Source organism: Pinus tabuliformis, chromosome 9, assembly GCF_031772625.1.
Source record: "Pinus tabuliformis cultivar Carrire ecotype Pingquan chromosome 9, CPIR1, whole genome shotgun sequence".
NCBI classification, from domain to species: Eukaryota; Viridiplantae; Streptophyta; class Pinopsida; order Pinales; family Pinaceae; genus Pinus; species Pinus tabuliformis.
The window spans coordinates 791,866,162-791,884,182 of NC_142307.1; the positions used below are offsets into that span (position 1 = coordinate 791,866,162).

General features: G+C 37.7%; 1 protein-coding gene across 1 annotated transcript in view; it reads left to right on the plus strand.

Annotated features, from left to right (window-relative positions):
- Positions 1 to 18,021, plus strand: part of LOC149151118 (nucleic acid-binding protein) — a 357,600-nt gene that overhangs the window by 192,648 nt on the left and 146,931 nt on the right. The window lies entirely within an intron of this gene.

The window sequence follows — 18,021 nt, forward strand, 5'->3', positions numbered from 1 at the left end:
ATGCCTAGACGACCCCACAGTTGTACCATGCACTTGGCAGATGACCCAGGACTTGTATGCTGATGTGGCATCACTTACACCATCATCTGAGCCCTTACGAATGGTCTACAGACATCTTCGATCTACTTGGAGACCCATGAGGTTACCTGTGTGCCCTCACACCCATTGGGAGCACCACATGTTTATTATTTGGAGAGCAAGGGGCCAACCCCTTATCCACTACTTTTGGGAGTCCTATTGATCATTGTGGCACTTATGGACTTCTTCAGGCTTCTTAGAAGGCCCAACAACATGTACTATTGATCATTCGACCTCATGGGAGGTTTGTTATTTTGTTTATGAGCTAGTTTGGTGGGATTATCACCAATAGATAGTTATTTGCACGTTATTTTTAGTTGATGGGCTAATGTAGGCTCAAACTAGGTAATTTGAACTCCTAATGAGTGTATAAATAGGAGAGACATGAATTCATTTTGTATCATCACTTGGATTGGATCTTTTTCTCTCTTGAGAATTTCACATTTCCTTCTTGGTGGACGAAATTGGAGCATGGATGAATTTTGATGTTTGGATTGGATTTTCTTATCTTGGAGATTCTTTATTGGCAAATGTATTGATGGTTGGATATACTCTTACATGTAAGTGTGATATTGATGCTATTTTCTTCTACTTTGTCACATACATTGATCATGGGATTTTCGCTATTTTAGGGCTAATTGTTGCATGCATTTACTGCTTCATTGTGGAATTATGTTTCTATATAACATATCTCTATGTATGGGCCATGTTTGTTGAACGAATTGTCCTAGAGATCAAAGTTATCTTGATAAGCCATATTCATTTGCAAGCGAAGTATAAACGATTTAAGGTCACTTTCTTTTTTGCCCTAACATTGGACGAAGTTATCTTTAGAGCTTCCTTGAGCTAGAAACGAGATCCTTTTTCATAATTCTTCCTGACTCCATATCCCAAAAGGAATTAGGCATTGATCCACCATAAGGTGGTCACCAAAAAACCATTTTTTTGCACCTTCCCCTCTTCATTCTAGGTCTAGCCATGCTAGGTCACCTGGCATCACTTTCCCGACAAAGTAGCCATATAAAATGTTCGATCTCCTAGCCTCTATTGCGTTGGTGTGCCCTCAAGGTCTCCTCCAAACTTGAAGAAATTCCAATGGTGAGATTGTGAGATATCCCAAGCCCTAGCTCTGAGATCAAACTTTGCCCTAGTGTTCCCTAGGCTAGTACTTCATAGGACCAATTTGACATTTCTAAGTGAAAACTCTTGTTTTGATCCTTTCCCCTTCTTTGTTTGGGTTAAGATCATCATTGGTTGCTAAACTCCCTCCCCTTAACCTAGGCTGGATCCACTTGGTCCCGTGTGGTCCCATACCTTTGAAAAGATAATTCTTTAAGAACCACTTGGGAAACCAAGTTCAATAAGGATTTTAGGGATTGGGAAACTCTTTTACAAGGCATATTCCTTAAACCTAACCCCTGAATCCTCACCTCCTCCTCCTAGAAAGCTTAGTACCTTGCTTGAAGAGCAAGCACGCTCCATTCTTAACCTCCTTTTAGGAAAAGGTTCATTAAGGTCACTTCACATCCATTTGTTGATTCATCCTTCATAAGTGACTTTCCATATACCGGGTCTCGTCCCATTGGTGAAAGTCCGTAAAGAGTAGGGAGTCTTAGCTGAGGTGACAGTGGGCTAAGTCTCCATTGTTGCCCTTGACCTAGCAGATGTCCCTTTAGGAGTTCCTTTTAGCCCCCCTGTTGGTTTGAGTAGTAACAGGGCCCATGTGGTAATTTTCAAATACATGCTCGCCTCCTTTTATTCCAGGTACTTGAAGAGGGTGTAGGACCTACATGCTTTTCATTAGCAACACTTTTAAAAAGAAATAACGCTTTAACATTGTGCTTGAACTAAGGAATCTTTGCATCAATTTAGAATATACCTTGTAACTTCAATAAAAGTAGTCTATAACATGTTCACCCATTGTTATGTATAGATAGTTTGTATAGATGCGAAATAGAGAGTGTTGTCGCTCAAATTGTATAGGCAATATGTGACAATGCTAGGGGCGGGGGCTGTCACTTTGATCCCTGCCCTCTCCATTATAGCTGTCTCCCTACAACATGCTATGGGGAGTAGTCCCTATGAAATGTGAAGATGAGAGATGCGTTGGCAACCAACAAGTCCGGGAGACATAACTGAATGGCCTAGCAACTTGGTTGAATTAGCAAGTTTAAAGATTAGATTAGATTATCGTGAGAGACTAGTGCCTTGATGGAGTCAAATACTTGCTTTATGCTAATTATACCAAGTAACTAGATGAACAATTGTTGCTTTTGGATGCTTCACTATCCTAAATGAGATGCAACTCCTAAGATCTAAGTGAGATGCAAAATCTTGGTTTATTTTAAATTATATGCCTACCTAGGTGAATCCTTCCTCTCAACTGTTTTGAAGCTAGTCTCTAGAGTAGGTTGTGAGAGAGAAACCAAGGGGAAGCAAGCTATGGCTTGATTAACAATCCCTCCCCTTGAGTTCTAACCACCCGATGCCTCCGGCACTGCAGACACTGTGGCTCTGACGACTGCAAGGTCACCGTGTTAACCACTAAAGAGGGTCTAGGCTTCACAAGCTGGGTGAGAAAGGTGGTCCTATCTCTCTATTGACCAAGCTTATGCTTGGAAGTAAATTAATTAATGCAAAACTAGGCCTAAGATGCAAGTGCAAAATATGAGTGAATACTCTTAGGGTGAGATTGTTAAGCTTCTTAAGTACTTAAAAGATGAGTTACAAATTTGGGATAATGAAGTACGGTGCCAAAAAATGTTGTCAAATAGACAATTGCTTATGAGATAAACAAGATCAATGATCTAACAATTAGATACAATTAGCAATTTTTCAAGATTATTCATTATAACAATGGAAAACCAATATGCTAATTAGATACAAAAAATAAATTCTTATGGTTATATTTAGATCGCTTATCACAATTATGATTAAACTTGATTAAGTCCTTTAAGAGTGACTTAGATTGTAAATCCACAAGAACTATTTATTCAAATGAAAAACAATGTATCAACTTATCCGATGATAGTAATGAGAAACAAGAGCATTAATCCACAATGTTACTTAGAGCCAATCTCATCAAACAATTACTAATCCAATTAGAGCACTTGCATTTTGTTAATGCAATATGCTTATGCAAGAGTGCAAATGGATGCTAATGATGCAAAAATGCAATGGATGCAAGATGGGGCAACGAGACAAATGATTGCAACAATAGGAAAAGCAACCAATTCCACTGGAAAATAATTATCCAAGATGCACAAGATGCAAGGAACAAATGTCAAGGAAATTATATGATCTCCAACACTTTTTAGACCTTTATGCAGTATATATTAGACCTTAAATTATTATTACAACCTTCAAGAAATGATAAAATATACCAAGAGATGTGATCCCAATGAGTGCAAATTGAAATGACAATATAATGATGAAATATGACTACCAATGAGTTATTATGCCAATGTTATATGATTTTATCACTGTTGTAAGTGTTTTGATGTGGCTGTAGCAAACATATCAGATCTGAAATTAACCCAACAGTCCACGAGAAATTCACTTGTATGCACTCAAAATGACTTAAAATTAACTCTTAATGCATTAGGTGAATTATTAGTGAATTTAGGCTTATTTAAAATGTGTTTTAGGCCCTGAATATTCTGCTGCCATAAAATACTTCAGAAATCAAAATAAGGACAATGATGAAATTGAAGGGTTAGAGAGCAAACCAAGAGGCCTAGTGGCCATGTAGATGGCTAGATAGGTTCCTAATGAACTTGGTTATCTGCAACCACCAAGTTAGCTCTAAAATTGCTGCAAAACCAAATGTTAGAGATGAATGACTGAATCAATGACTGAAAATTGGCCAAATTAGGTCTAGGAAAATAGGCTAGGGCTAGAAGGCCAAAAATTGTTGATTTGTGGTAGCATCAGATGTGCTCTAGCCACGAAATTTGGCGGAGAGGTTGGGCACATGAGATCTCCAATACCCAAAAAGGGTTTGGGCAGATTCTAAACAGTTTGAGAGATATTAAAATAATTAATATTTTTAATGGAGTTCCCAAGTCCAAACTTAAGGAAATTAAAATATTAATGTGGATTAATATAAAACTGTGTTAGAATGGTCCAAAAGACATGGATCAAGCCAGATCTAATCTTAGCCGTTGATTAGGGACTTAATCTCGACCGTTGATATGTCAATGAGAAAAGTATAAGAGGGGGCTTGAGGGTCACTCGGAGAACACACCCGATGATAAGTCATTCTATTCTCTAGAGCGGGGTTTGCTAAGAGAGATAGAATCAGTGATCGAAGTTGCAGCTGAGGGGCAGTGAGTACAGAGAGACAGAGAGGCAGAGATAGTGCCGGGAGATCAGCGCAGGAGCCAGAGAGAGTGACGCAGTAGCAGCCAGGGCTCACGCAGGGCCACGCAGAGGCAGCCAGGAGCTGCGCAGTGCTTCAGAGAGGCCAATGTAGCTGACATAGAGGGCCAGAAGGATGATGCAGGGCCTCCTGAGGCTAACACAAGCCTATTCAGGGTGACACAGGGCTAGCACTGGGTAGAGAGAGGCTGACACAGTCTAGAGAGGCTGACACTGGGGTTTCTAGTGCAGATTGGAGCTGAGGTATTGCCGGAGGGTTTATTCAGGGTTTCAATCGGGACATCTGTCTCAGACTGAGAGGTACTACTGCCAAGGGCATTCTCTATTGGGTAAGTCGGATTTGGCACCCAGATTGTACTTTGAAATTGCTTAATAAGAAAACCCTCAGATAGCTGCACTGGTTTTCCCGCATTGGGTTTTTCTGGGGACATTGGTCCAAAAATAACGGTGTCATTTTGTGTGCTTGTTTCCGTTTTCCTTCAGTTGATGATCTGTAATGTGTTGAGCATGTACTTGTGTTTATTTTCAGTATTTACATGGTAAATAACTTGTCAATTAATCAGAACAAGTAGGAATGAATAAATCAGAAAGTACATGGAGGTTTCTAATGTGTCAGACTTAGAAATTCCAACAAAAATGAGGCTGGAGGCTTGGAAAAGGGTAATGATGGCAGGAAAAAGGCTTAATAGGCCTGCGACCAAGAGGGAGGAGCCCTTTCGGGCTGACGTAGGGCAAGGAAAGACCCTTTTAGGGCTTGTGGCTAAGGGATAAGCCCTTCAGGGGCTGCGACTAGGGCTTGGAGGGGGGCCGAGGGCCAAAGGAGGTTCCCCAAGTCCATAACAAGGGCAAAAAAGGGGGGCTGAGGCCTGTGGCTAGGCAAATGAAGGGGGCTAAGGGCCTTAAGAGGCCAAGACAAACCCTAAAAGGGCTACGACCAAGCCAAGGAAGGGGGTCAAGCGCCTGAAAAGGCCTAGAAGGTTCACAGCTAGGTTGGAGAAGGAGGACGGCTAGGCCTAAGGGCCTCAAAAAGTTTCCAGAAACTTGCAATTACCAAAATACTAAAAGGTCACTGCCAAATTGCTGGATGACTTCCTTTGTTGAGCTGGACGCTCAGCTTAGAGGGTGATTAAGGGCTAGATCTAGGCCTAGATGTGCCTTAATGCCCTATCAAATTCTCTTGAGTATTTGAAAATCTACTTGCACAATTGAATAATAGAATTCAAAACCCCAAATATATATGCAAAATATAAAATCCCAAATACCAAGTGCTGCAAAATAACAAGGGTTAGAAAAAATAATATACAAAATATTTGCAAATATACAATATTTACAAAATCAAATTACAAGCTCTTGTTAGCATATAAATTCTTTTAGCCCAAAATCAAATATTTTTTTTGAGAAATTTTGAGATAAAATTTATGGATGAATCAATGTTGCACGAAGTGGGGACGCGAAAGCGTCATTTTCCAAAAATCTAGGAAGCGAAGCGTCTCGAAAGCGTCTATTATATATATATATATATATATATATATATATATATATATATATATATATTTGCATCTATATTCAAAACAAACATCCCAAATACCAAATTAGTTGTAGAAGACATGAAAACATGCATACTTTTACATAAATCAAGATAGATATGGCATCCATGATTCCATTGTAGTATGTACATCAATGATTAATTTTTCGAGCAACAACCATCTATATTCTAGCAATTACAAACATACATCAAATTTTTAAGCATACTATAAAACATAAAACATTTAAGCATATTATAAAACATGAAACATAGAGCATATTATGATTTATCTAGCAAGTGAGCAACTGTCAACATTTGTCATGTCCAAAATTCAAATAATAATGTTTACAAAATAGGTCACTTGGTCACTGCCAAGACAAAAAGGTTCAAATTCACAAGCCTACAACTCTAATGATTAATCTATGACAAAAGTAGTAAATTGTGAATATATCTATTAATGTCTCCTTCTTCCACTACGAAGAGAACGTGGGAGCGGGCCTCCACGTGGTGGCAATGAAGAAGATGGTGCTTGTGGAAGTTGTGGCACTGAAACTGATGAAGACAAACCCCCTGTTGTTGGTGTTGAACGATGGAACCTGGGAACCAAGGGACCAGATGGGGGTGGCATCTCAACTTGATCATCATCATCTTGGAATCGCTCAAAAAGTTCATACAAAAAAAAACAACTAGTTAATAAAAAAAATAAAAACAAGAATTAGGGAAATGCTTTATAAAAAAAATTCATACCATAATGGACATACCTGGATAAGAGCATCCTTTAATTGCTCTAATCGCAACACTCCATCCTCCAAATTGGGCTCCTCTGGATTCCTGTCCCAAATCTTAAGGTCTTTATTAGTCTTTGTATCATCACAGTAATGGGACAACAATCGCAAGTTGTAATGAGCATAAACCAAGCTCTCTGCCCGGTCTAAACTCAACCTGTTCCTTTTAACACCGTGGATGAAAAAATAAGAGCTCCAACACCTCTCTGCTGAAGAAGTGTTTACCACCTGTGATAGCACCCGCAATGCCAAAGTCTGTAGAAGTGGAGTAGCACCTCCATGCATGTTCCACCACTCGAGAAAAAAAAGTCTCTCGATCTTTAACTGCATGCATGCTCCCAAATTACCAGTGCTAAGCGTATAGTTGCTCAACTGTCTCCGTACCGTGGTAGCCTCCTCCTCATCAGGGACTAATTTACTCAATGCAGTCATATATTTTTTGTGAACCTCTTGATATTGGTGTGGTTTTCCACTGCTGCCCCCCTAGTTGCTGGTGTTGAAATCCATGATGGATGATAGTATTTAGGTGTCAAAACATATGCTAATGCATGCAATGGAACATTTAGCATTTCCCATCGGTTTTCCACCTCTGCATGAATATAATTGTACAAGGTGATATCTCTAGGCTCAACAATGTCTTTAATTTTCCCCAGCATGCTATCCATTTGCTCATACACCTCCCCAATTATTGGCCGATCTGAATCTCCAAGCTTGATCATGTAATAAAATGGTTTGGTGAATTGCAAAACATATTTAACTTGGGACCAAAAGTACATGTCAAGAATAGTGTCCTTGGCTACATTAGCAATAACTGGCAAATCTTGTTTTTGCAAGTTTAAGCAGCTGCAACTTGGAGTAAGTGCCATAGAAGTAGTTTACTCTTGTATGCCCTGTGATGAATTTAATGAGTTGCTTCCCTCTCTTGTAAAGCTCATTAATCCACCCACGTTCTTTATGCTTGACAATATCATGCATCATAAGGTTCAATGTGTGAACCAGGCACCCAGACCAAAAGATGTGTGGATGAGTACGCTCAATAACTTTTCCTACTGCCTTACAATTTGCTGCATTATCTGTGATCACTTGAACCACATTATTCGCACCACATCTTTGATTGATTGCAATAGGAGATCTGCAATGTTTTGGGAAGAAGCACTGATGGAGGAGGAGTCATGACATGTAATAAATACTGCACCACTAGCAGAAACACCAAGAAAATATATCAAATGTTGGTTTCTAATATTTGTCCACCCATCTGATACAATGGATACCCCACAATCTACCCACTCATTTGTAAAACGTGTCAAAGCTCTTTGAACCTTTGCTTTTTCTCTGTCTAATAACACTATTCTAGCTTTCTCATAGTTGGGGGACTTGTATCCTTTTGGGGCTTCATTGATAGCCTTTACCATTTCATGCCAATAGGGAGAGCGAAGCACATTGAATGGTACACTGCAAGCACAAAGAAATCAGACTATCTTTCCATCCACATCATCCCTCTCAACAATATTCAGGAAATCCCCTATTGTTCTTCTACTTCCAGAGTTTGCAGAAGTACCATGAGGAGATTGTTGATTTGGGGTAGCATCGGATGTGCTCTAGCCATGAAAATTGGTGGAGAGGCGGCGCGGGGGGGGGGGGGGGGGGTGGGGGGAAGGGGGACGTTTCGTGCAACACTGTGATGAATAGTTTTGTAAGATAACCACGCCAAAACCCTCCTGCAAAATAATTTACCAAAATGAAATTTGAAAGCCCAAACATAGTCAACGATTCCCCATAGTTTGAAAACTTGGGACCCAAGGGCTAGCGTACTTGTAAATCCCTATATTTTTCTCAAAATAAAAATTGTTAGATCATATGGTGAATCAGATCACCTAAGATAACATATATCAATAGAATGTTCTTATCACCAACAAATGAAATAACCATTCATAAAATATTTATTCAGCGGAATGTAGGATCACACATAGCTAACACACACCACAGATCAATAGACAAAAGAATACCATGAATTGAACCCCAAAGTCTTTTTATTATGATAAAAAATGTTCTCGGCAGAGGTGTAGCCAAGTACAAAAAATAACCTCATCCAAAGATATCCAATAGAAGCTCAATAACTTATTTATATAGAGAAACCCCTCCAAGTGGAAAATAATGGCTATAGATGGCTTGAGGCTTGTCCAAGTAATCTCAACATTGAAAATAACTTGGTTATCTTTTAATCTCCACCATCAAAATTTTTATTTTGAGGAAAACTTCGAATTTTTTTTAAAACCCACTTTTAATTAATCCAAAAATTAATATTTTGGATTAATTTCCTCAAAAGTTTGGGTTTGACTTAACCACCAAGGTCTAGGGGCTCAAATTTTCTGAAAATACCCATTTTTCCCTTGGTGGAGGACCTCCAAAATTTGACTTCGTTTTGACCCACGAATTTTGATTATTTTCCATTTGGAGCGAAATTAATTTCTCTATAATTATTTTTTTGACTCCAAATTAATTAATTTTCTGGCTTAGGATTTTTATTCAATTTAGCCAATAAAATTAACTAATTGACACTAGAGGGGATTTACTGATTTTTCCACCCTCGAATATTTTAGCCATGGTTTATGATTGCAAGGGATCATGCACTAAAATATTTTTAGTTCAAATAATTACAAATTCAACCCTTAGAAGGGGAAATACACATTTAGATTTACACCCTTAATAACTTACCCAATTCTGCGACACAATATGATCTAGTTTGAAACCAAATGTGTTTGTAATAAAATAATTTAGCCAATGTGCTAAAATTATTACCAAACAACACTTTTACAATAGAGTTGATATAACACTAGGACTCACCTAAGACCTTGTCAATGAATTCCACCCTAGCTTTGGGGTTTAAGTTAAAAGAAAAACTCTGCGAATTGTCCATGTTTACAAACACACATAATTCGATGACGTTAAGAAACTTCCTAGGATGAAATGCTTTGCCAAAATCAGAGGCTTACCTGGGTGTTGTTACATAATTATAATACAACTTGTAGAAACTGGGTTTACAATGACACAATCATGTTGGTTGATGACTTTGATCTTCTGAAAATTTTTCTCCACTTCTTTGTACTCTGTTTCCTTGGATTGTTGACAAAGTGTGGTCAATAGGGAGTTTATGGGAGGTAGAAAGGGAACAAAAAGGGACAATGTGATAGCAAAAACTCTTCAATTTCTAGCCTGACAAGTTCTTGAGGCAAGTGATCCTACAACTAAATAGGAAACTCTGTCTCTGCGGTTTCCCATAGAAGGGAGGTTCGATCCCTAAGGCAAGAGTGATATTGCAGCTAACAAACTCTGTCCATGTGACTTCCCACAAAAAGGGAACTCTTCCCTTGAGGTTGTAAAATTAGGTTATGCTTAGTAGACACTAAATTAGTATAGGACTCTTTGGATTTGATGTAATGTATTTCCAGTTACATATTGTTCTTACTAAACCGTGACATTGCAAACAATATTGGTTAAATTATTGGTTGGATACAATCTCTGTTAGATTGGGCAGTCGACTCTTGGTCAATATGATTTATTGAAGAACTATATTGCTATTGAATCTTAAATTCATTTACAGAAAAGGATCCTATTGTTTATGTATATTGATGGTCATGTTTTGTTGAAGAAAACTCTAGCCAAAATAGAATGTGTATTACTGTAATGTTTTATTGAAAAGTTCTAACCAAAACAAAAAACCCTAAGGTGAAAATTACCCTAAGACATTACACACATGTAGATTTGTGTTCTCCTTGGCCATACTGGTGAAGATATCATGGGATCCCGTCATGTGACGAGATGCTTCACTATCCCAAAACCACACCCCTCTTATAATGGTGCTAGAAAGATAAAACTAGAGCAAATTCCTTCTCAAATTTGTCAACCAACTCATCCATCTATGGATGTAAGTTGTTGTTGTCTTCCGCTTGTCGTTCATGTTTGGACACTATTCAACATAATGACCAAAATTGTAATGTGCAAAGCACTTGACTTTGCTCATGCCTTTACTCCCTTGTGATGATGCTCCTCCACTCTTCTTTTTCTTGGATTTACCCTTTCCTTTCTTTGCTTGCCAACAAAGAGCAAGATTCTCCTCATCTCCACCTTTGCGCTATCTAACAGTTATGGATTTCTCCCAATTCTCCTTTTGGGTGAAATCATCCCACAATCTCGCCCAATTAGGAAGCTCATCTCTGGCTAGGATACTTGTCACAAATGCAACCCATAGCTTGGTACACCGTACACCCTTTCAGTGCCTACTTTGACAAGATCCACCTCAACCACCTCTTTCCCAATAGCTGAAAGTTCATCCCAAACTTGTTGAATCCTTGTGAAGTATGCGGCCATAGTCTTAGATCTGTTCATATTGATGCTATTTAGCATCTCCCTTAGCACCATATTTCTATTCTAGTTGTCACTCTGGTACAACATAGTCAAGGATGATCACATCTGATAGGCTGAATCTTTCTTCATTATGTGATCCTTCACACCATCCAAAAAGATGCTTCTAGCTCTTGTATCTTTCAACTTGTGTTTAGCCTCTTGGGTAGCATCTTGAGGAACCTGAATCGCTTGGCTTGCAATTTCCCACAAACCATCTAAAACTAAGACAAAGGTGATTAATTCCTTCCATTGACTGAAGTTTACAACCCCCTCCAACCTGTGTTCATATCTTAGACTTGATGATGCCATATTAGCAGATCAACTTCAATGACAAAATCTACTATTGTAAAACCCTTGCGATATTTGATCTCTCCCACAGAGTTTCTATGGCTTTGATACCATGTTAATTTTTCTCACGCTAGGTCTAATTTATTTTACCTCAACAATTTATTAGAACTCTAGAAAATATTTATCTCGAATATTTCTAAATTTTCCGAAAAATAAATACTTTGGTATATTAACTTAAAAAATGTTGTGGAAATAAAATGAATAGATCAATCACACCACAATAGCAAATTTACACCCAACGCAATCTTTCTTCACTAAATTTCTCAAGAAAATTCTAGGTTAGACCTACAAAGAATACATAGAAAAATACAATTGTTGGGCACCTAGAAACTCAACCTCGCTGGGAAAATCGACCTCCAAGAATTTGGCCTTTGGAAATTAAACCACTTGAAGCAAATCAACCTTAGAGAATTAATCTGTCTCACCAGCAAGTCGACCTCCCTTTCTCCCTATCGCATATGACTCTTTCATACTAGAAAAATCAGCCTCCTGTATAATTTGGCCTCCTCAAGAATTCAACCGTCTTCTTCAGCAAATCGACCTCCCTCTTTCTTGAACTCAACCTCCTTGAATTTCCCCCGAAATTCGCTGCTGCACTTCTCCTAACTTTGCTTCAGCCTAGTTGAGCCTCTCGCTCTAGAGAAAGTTTCTTTGTCTACAACTGTGTCTTCACCTCTCCCTTAGGCTTATTTTATAATTTTATTAAGCCAAAATCCCTAACCCTAATCTCCAAAGTGATCAATGGCTAGGATTAAATCCTAACTTGAGATCAATGGTTGAGATTATATCTAAGTCACTTCAATAATTTGTTATTTATGCTTATAACTTTGGCCTAATAGTCCACAATAATTTAATTAAATTAATTACTATATTTTTCCTAAGTTAACCTTAGGAACTAAATCATAATATCATCACTGATCAAGAATCACACACCCTTTGCTATTGTGCCATAAAGACAAGGTATTTTGGAATTCCTTCTTGAATTTGTTGGCAAATTCACTCACCTTTATATTTGCTGAAGCTACTACATGAGTTTTTGCCTTGCCCTTCTTCTTTGGACATTGACTTGCATAGTGGCCAAATTTGTGAGATGCAAAGCACTTGACTTTGATCATGTGCTTCTTTGCTCTACCTCTTGAGGCATTCTTTCCTCCCATGCTCTTCTTCCCTTAAGGTTCTCATTATCACCCTTAGATTGGCTCCAATGAAGAGACTCTTCTCAAATCTCCTCCTATATTAAGTCATCCCATAACCTCTCCCCATTAGGTAGATTCTCACGTGCTATTATCCCCTTGATGAAGAATGCTCATGGCTTGGAAAAGCCATTTAGGGTTGTCCTCACCATCTCCTGATCTAACACTTTGTCCCCAATTGCAGCTAACTCATCTCAGACCTGTGTGATCCTAGTTAGATATGTAGCAACTGTATCTGACTTGGACATCGTGGTGTTTCTCAGCTTCTTCAACACCATTATTTGTTTGCATTGTTACTCTAATATAGCTTGGTCAAAGCATCCCACATTTCCCTGGTCGATTTCTTCATGGAAAGCTGAGGGATCACATGATCCTTCACTCCATCCAAGGATAATTCTCTTGGCCTTCAAATCTTTTTGGTTAAATCTACTCACAAACATTAATAGGAGGAGAGTGTTACTCACAAACTCCCAAATCCCATTCTCCATCAACACTAATGCTATCCTCTCTTTCTAGGGATTGTAGTTAGATGTCCCCTCAAACCAATCTTTATACCTTAACCTTGTTGCAACCATCCTTGCAAACCTCCAAATCAAATACTCAAAACCCTAGAATATATTCTACTGGAAAAGAAATAGTTTGTTGTTGTAAAGTTTTATGATAGTTTGATCTTCCCTGAGAGTTTCTAGTGCTCTAATACCTTGTTAACTTTTAATACTGGGTTTGATTTATTTTTCCTCAATAATTAATTTATACCCAGAAAAAAATTTTGTTCAATAAATTTTGAAAATTGTTGGAAAATAAATACATTGGTATTTTTAACTTAAGAAATAAAAGTGAAGCAAAATTAAAATAGGAAAATCAACCACAAGAACAACAAAAAATTCTACCCAAATAAATTCTTCTTCACTTTAATAAAATCTGGAAATTAGGTCCTTGACCCATAGAGAATACACAAAAATTACATCACAATTGAAACTTGAATTTCAGCCGACTAGAAAAATCAGCCATAGAAATCATAGCTCCACCTACAAAATTGACCTTGCGCACTAGGAAACTAAGCCTCCCTCCTCGATGCAAACTTGGCTGGAAAAGCTCGACTTCTCTTCACTGGTTTCAACCTACTCCAAACACCCAACTTCTCTCTCCAAAATCTCAACCTCTTCCCCAAGATTGACCTCCCCGAATTTCACTCCCAAAAATTTCTTGTTGCACATTTTTTGTTATGAATAAAATATTCATAAAAATATCTATTAATAAATAATATTAAAATAATAAATTAAATAATTAAATTAATTAATTACCCATTAATTATGAAAGGGCAAAGGTCAAAAGGTATGACCACTCACCTTCGTGGCTAGTCAATGCCTATATAGGCACACCACCACGAAGGATTGTAATCACCATTTAGTTTTTCAATAATACAAAAATAACTTATTATACTTACACTCAAAATGTACACATAATGACAATTGCAATTGGCGTTCTGTCTTAAACAGTGGTATCAGAGCCTTTTCGGTCCTTAGACCAATCTGTTGCACACTCTGTTCATTCATCTACTGCAAACCCCTTTGTCTGCACTACTTCCGTCTGTCTCAACCCAACTCTATTTTTCTTTGTGCAACCTCAACATCCCCTTCACTGTTCATCCCTATGCATTATTTCCTTGAGCCGATTATTCCACTGTCCTTCCCATGCTTGACAGTGTCCTACCCTTGTGTTCATACGCCCTTCCGCCTGTTACTGACACCGCTGCATCCGATACACTCCGCTACACCCGTGTACCACTTCTGACGTCCTTCTTTCCAAATCCTGTGTGTGCACTTAACTTCATCAGTGTCTGTCGTATACTCCAACACAACCCTCCGCTGTTTCACTCTTCAGTTCTCCGACCAAACTCCCAAACGAGCCACTGTTGGTCTGTTCGAAGTCTGTCGTTGCTACCCCCGCGTGCCTTTCCCTGCCGCGACCGCTGTGATCATTCATTTGGTCAACCACAAGGTTGCTCATCCCTCATTTCCATTGCTCAACTGTCCCCTGTCCAGCGTGCTTGACAACCCTCCAGCCTGCTTTGTCTTGCTGTCACTGACCATTCCCCTGTCGGCCGATCCTATTGGAGCCGCCGATCACCTTATCTCCTACAACCGTACTTTTCTAGTTGCCTCTTCATTAAGTTGTGACCTTTGTGTTACAACATTTTAAAATCACAAAAGGTGTGTGTATATATATATATATATATATAGATATATATAACTCTAAAAAAATAAAAATTATATATATATATATATATATATATTATATTTAAAATTATACAATTAATTATATAGTTAATTAATTAATTTAAAAAAATATTACTTAATTAAAAAAATATATTGGTTTCGCCAAAAAAAAGGCAAAATGGTGAATAATGAAGAATTTACAAGCTAACATTAGTTGCTTCAGAGATGACATCAATGGCGTGCAGTATCACCTTGTCAATTTAGAAAAAGCGTAGACATAATTTAATGAGTTCCAAAAGAAGTTAACATTACTGATGGAAAAGATATTACAAAGAGACAACAAGTTTGAGGAAACCACCAAAAGACTTGACGATCATAACGAACGACTTAATCAATTAATGGAGAAGGTGGACATGCTAACAATCCAAACTATTCAAGGACCAGAAACCAACTCATAAGGTAGGATTGTGCATGAACCTACTAATCTGCTAGAGATATGCTTTTCAGGTAGCCAACGTTACATTAAATTCCTAGAACGAGACTATGTACGTATTAAAAAGGAGCTCCCAAAATACGATGGAAAAGACCATAAAGGTGCTATTGTGTGGGTTAATAAAATGGAAGCCATTTTTGAGTCAAACCCGCCAATAGGTGAACACAAGAAAATCATGTCCGCATCCAACAATTTGGAAGCTGAGGCATATGATTGGTTCCTATGGTGGTCCGACAAATGTGAAGCTTCTTCCTTTCTATGGAAAATTTTTGTAGATGCTTTGCTAAAAAGGCTTTATGACAAAGAAGAAGATGATGTCTACAAAAATTTTTTTCATCTTAAGCAAAAAGGGTGTGTAAGTGAATACATCCATAGATGGGAAGTATTAGCTACAAGACAGAGGATTTATTGATGAACAATTACTTAAAATGTATAAATGTGGACTTAAGGAGTATATCCTATGCATAATTGAAATTGTGCAAACCTAAAACTATTGAAGAAGCTAGACATGCGACAAGGCTTATTGAACAAAAACATAAGTTCAAAGTGTCATCATTCAGGGAAGACGAAGACCATGAACAATACTCGGGTAAAAACGATACAAACAAATGCAGGTATTGTGGAGACAAATGGACATCATGACACAAATGCCTTAACAAGAAATTGTATACTTATGAAGTTGAGAAGGAATCAAACACTTCTAGTAATGAGTAAAAAAAAGATAAAAAAGAAAAATAATTGTTGCAAGTGTGGAGAAAACTGGACGCTAGGACATAAATGTGAAGACACATCCTTACGCTACTATAAAATAGTAGATGGAAGGCAAGTTGAAGTACAAGAACCTGATGAAGAAATCATTGTCACACACAAAGAAGATTTTTATCTTGAGGAACCGTCATCTTGAGCAACTGCAAAATACGTTCCACCACATTTTTGAAAGAAGAGAAACCAGTCTCCAAGAAGAAAGAACATTAACCTTACTACACCACCTACAAACATGAGGAGATTACGCCCTAAAACCCTAAAGCTTAAAGGGCTCATAAGAGGCAAAAATGTCAATATACTTGTAGATTCTGGCAGTACTCACAATTGTATAAACATTGATCTTGCTGAATAACTTGCTCTTTGTATATGCCCAATCAAGGGCCCGAGCACGACTATCGCTACTAGGAAAAAGTTCGAAGAGATAGGAGAATGTCACAAGGTTTCAATCCAGATACAAGAACTAGAACTGCAAACAGATCTTTTAGCCCTACCACTCAAAGAAATGGATATAGTTCTAGGTGCAGATGGTTACTACACCTAGGAAGCTATACTACAAACCTTGAAGAACAATTCATGGAGTTTCACTGGCAAGGGCAACATTATAAATTATATGGTGTTAATGGTTCCAACTTCAAGGAAGGTACAAATACACATGAAGACTTCATCGGGCACAAACAAAGTCAAAGTAAAGATGTCATTCCATAGTAACGTGTTCAACTAGAGAAAACCCTTTGTTATGCTTTGAGGGCAAAGCATCTCTAAAGGGGGTGGCAATGTTTTGAATAAAATATTTATAAAAATTATCAATTAATAAATAATATTAAAACAATAAAATCAATAATAATTAAATAATTAAATTAATTAATTGCCCATTAATTATGAAAGGGCAAAGGTCAAAAGGCGTGACGACTCACTTTCGGGGCCAGTCAATGCCTATATAGGTACACTGCCACGAAGGATTGTAATCACCATTTAGTTTTTCAATAATACAAATTACTTATTATACTTTCACACAAAAGCGACACAAAATTACCACTGCTATTGGCGTTCTGTCTTCAACACTTTTCCCCTTCTCTTTAGTCCTTGAGTCTCTCACTCCTTGATAAAATCACTTTTTCAATCACAATGTGTCTGTTACCTCAGCCTTCAGCTTATTTTCTAATTTCATTAAGGTGAATCCCTGACCCTAATCTCTAAAGTGATCAATGGCTAGGATTGGATTCTAAACACACTTGAGATCAGCGATAGAGATTAGATCTAAGTCACATAGTAATTTAATTATTTATACTTAGAAACTTGGCTTAATGGTTCACATTAATTAATTAAATAATAAGATCTAATCTCTTAACCATAGAGATTAGATCTAAGTCACATAATAATTTAATTATTTATCCATAGAAATTTGGCTTAATGGTTAACATTAATTAATTAAATAATTAAAGTACTTTTCCTTAGTTAAACTTAGGAAAAAAATTATAATAGTCACTTCTCTAAAGCAAGCACCTAAAAAGGCATTCTAACATCTTCTGCATGCTAGATGGCAAGCCTATGAAAAGCACTTTTCCGACCTAATAACATCAACACATGCAGCAGTGTAGCATGACCATACAGTCATAGAGGTGCTGCGTAGGGTTTGTGCAGCAAGCTGAGAGGGAAACAAGTCTGAAGGGTTGATATAGGGAATTCTAATGGGCCGTATAGGCCATATAGGTCCCCTCTAAAAATTAGAATTTTTTCTGTAGCTAACATTTATTTTTTGTGGGCCATTTTCCCAATAAGGGAGCCCTTGTATGCTTGGATATTATTTTAATGAACAACAAATTTGAGGGGA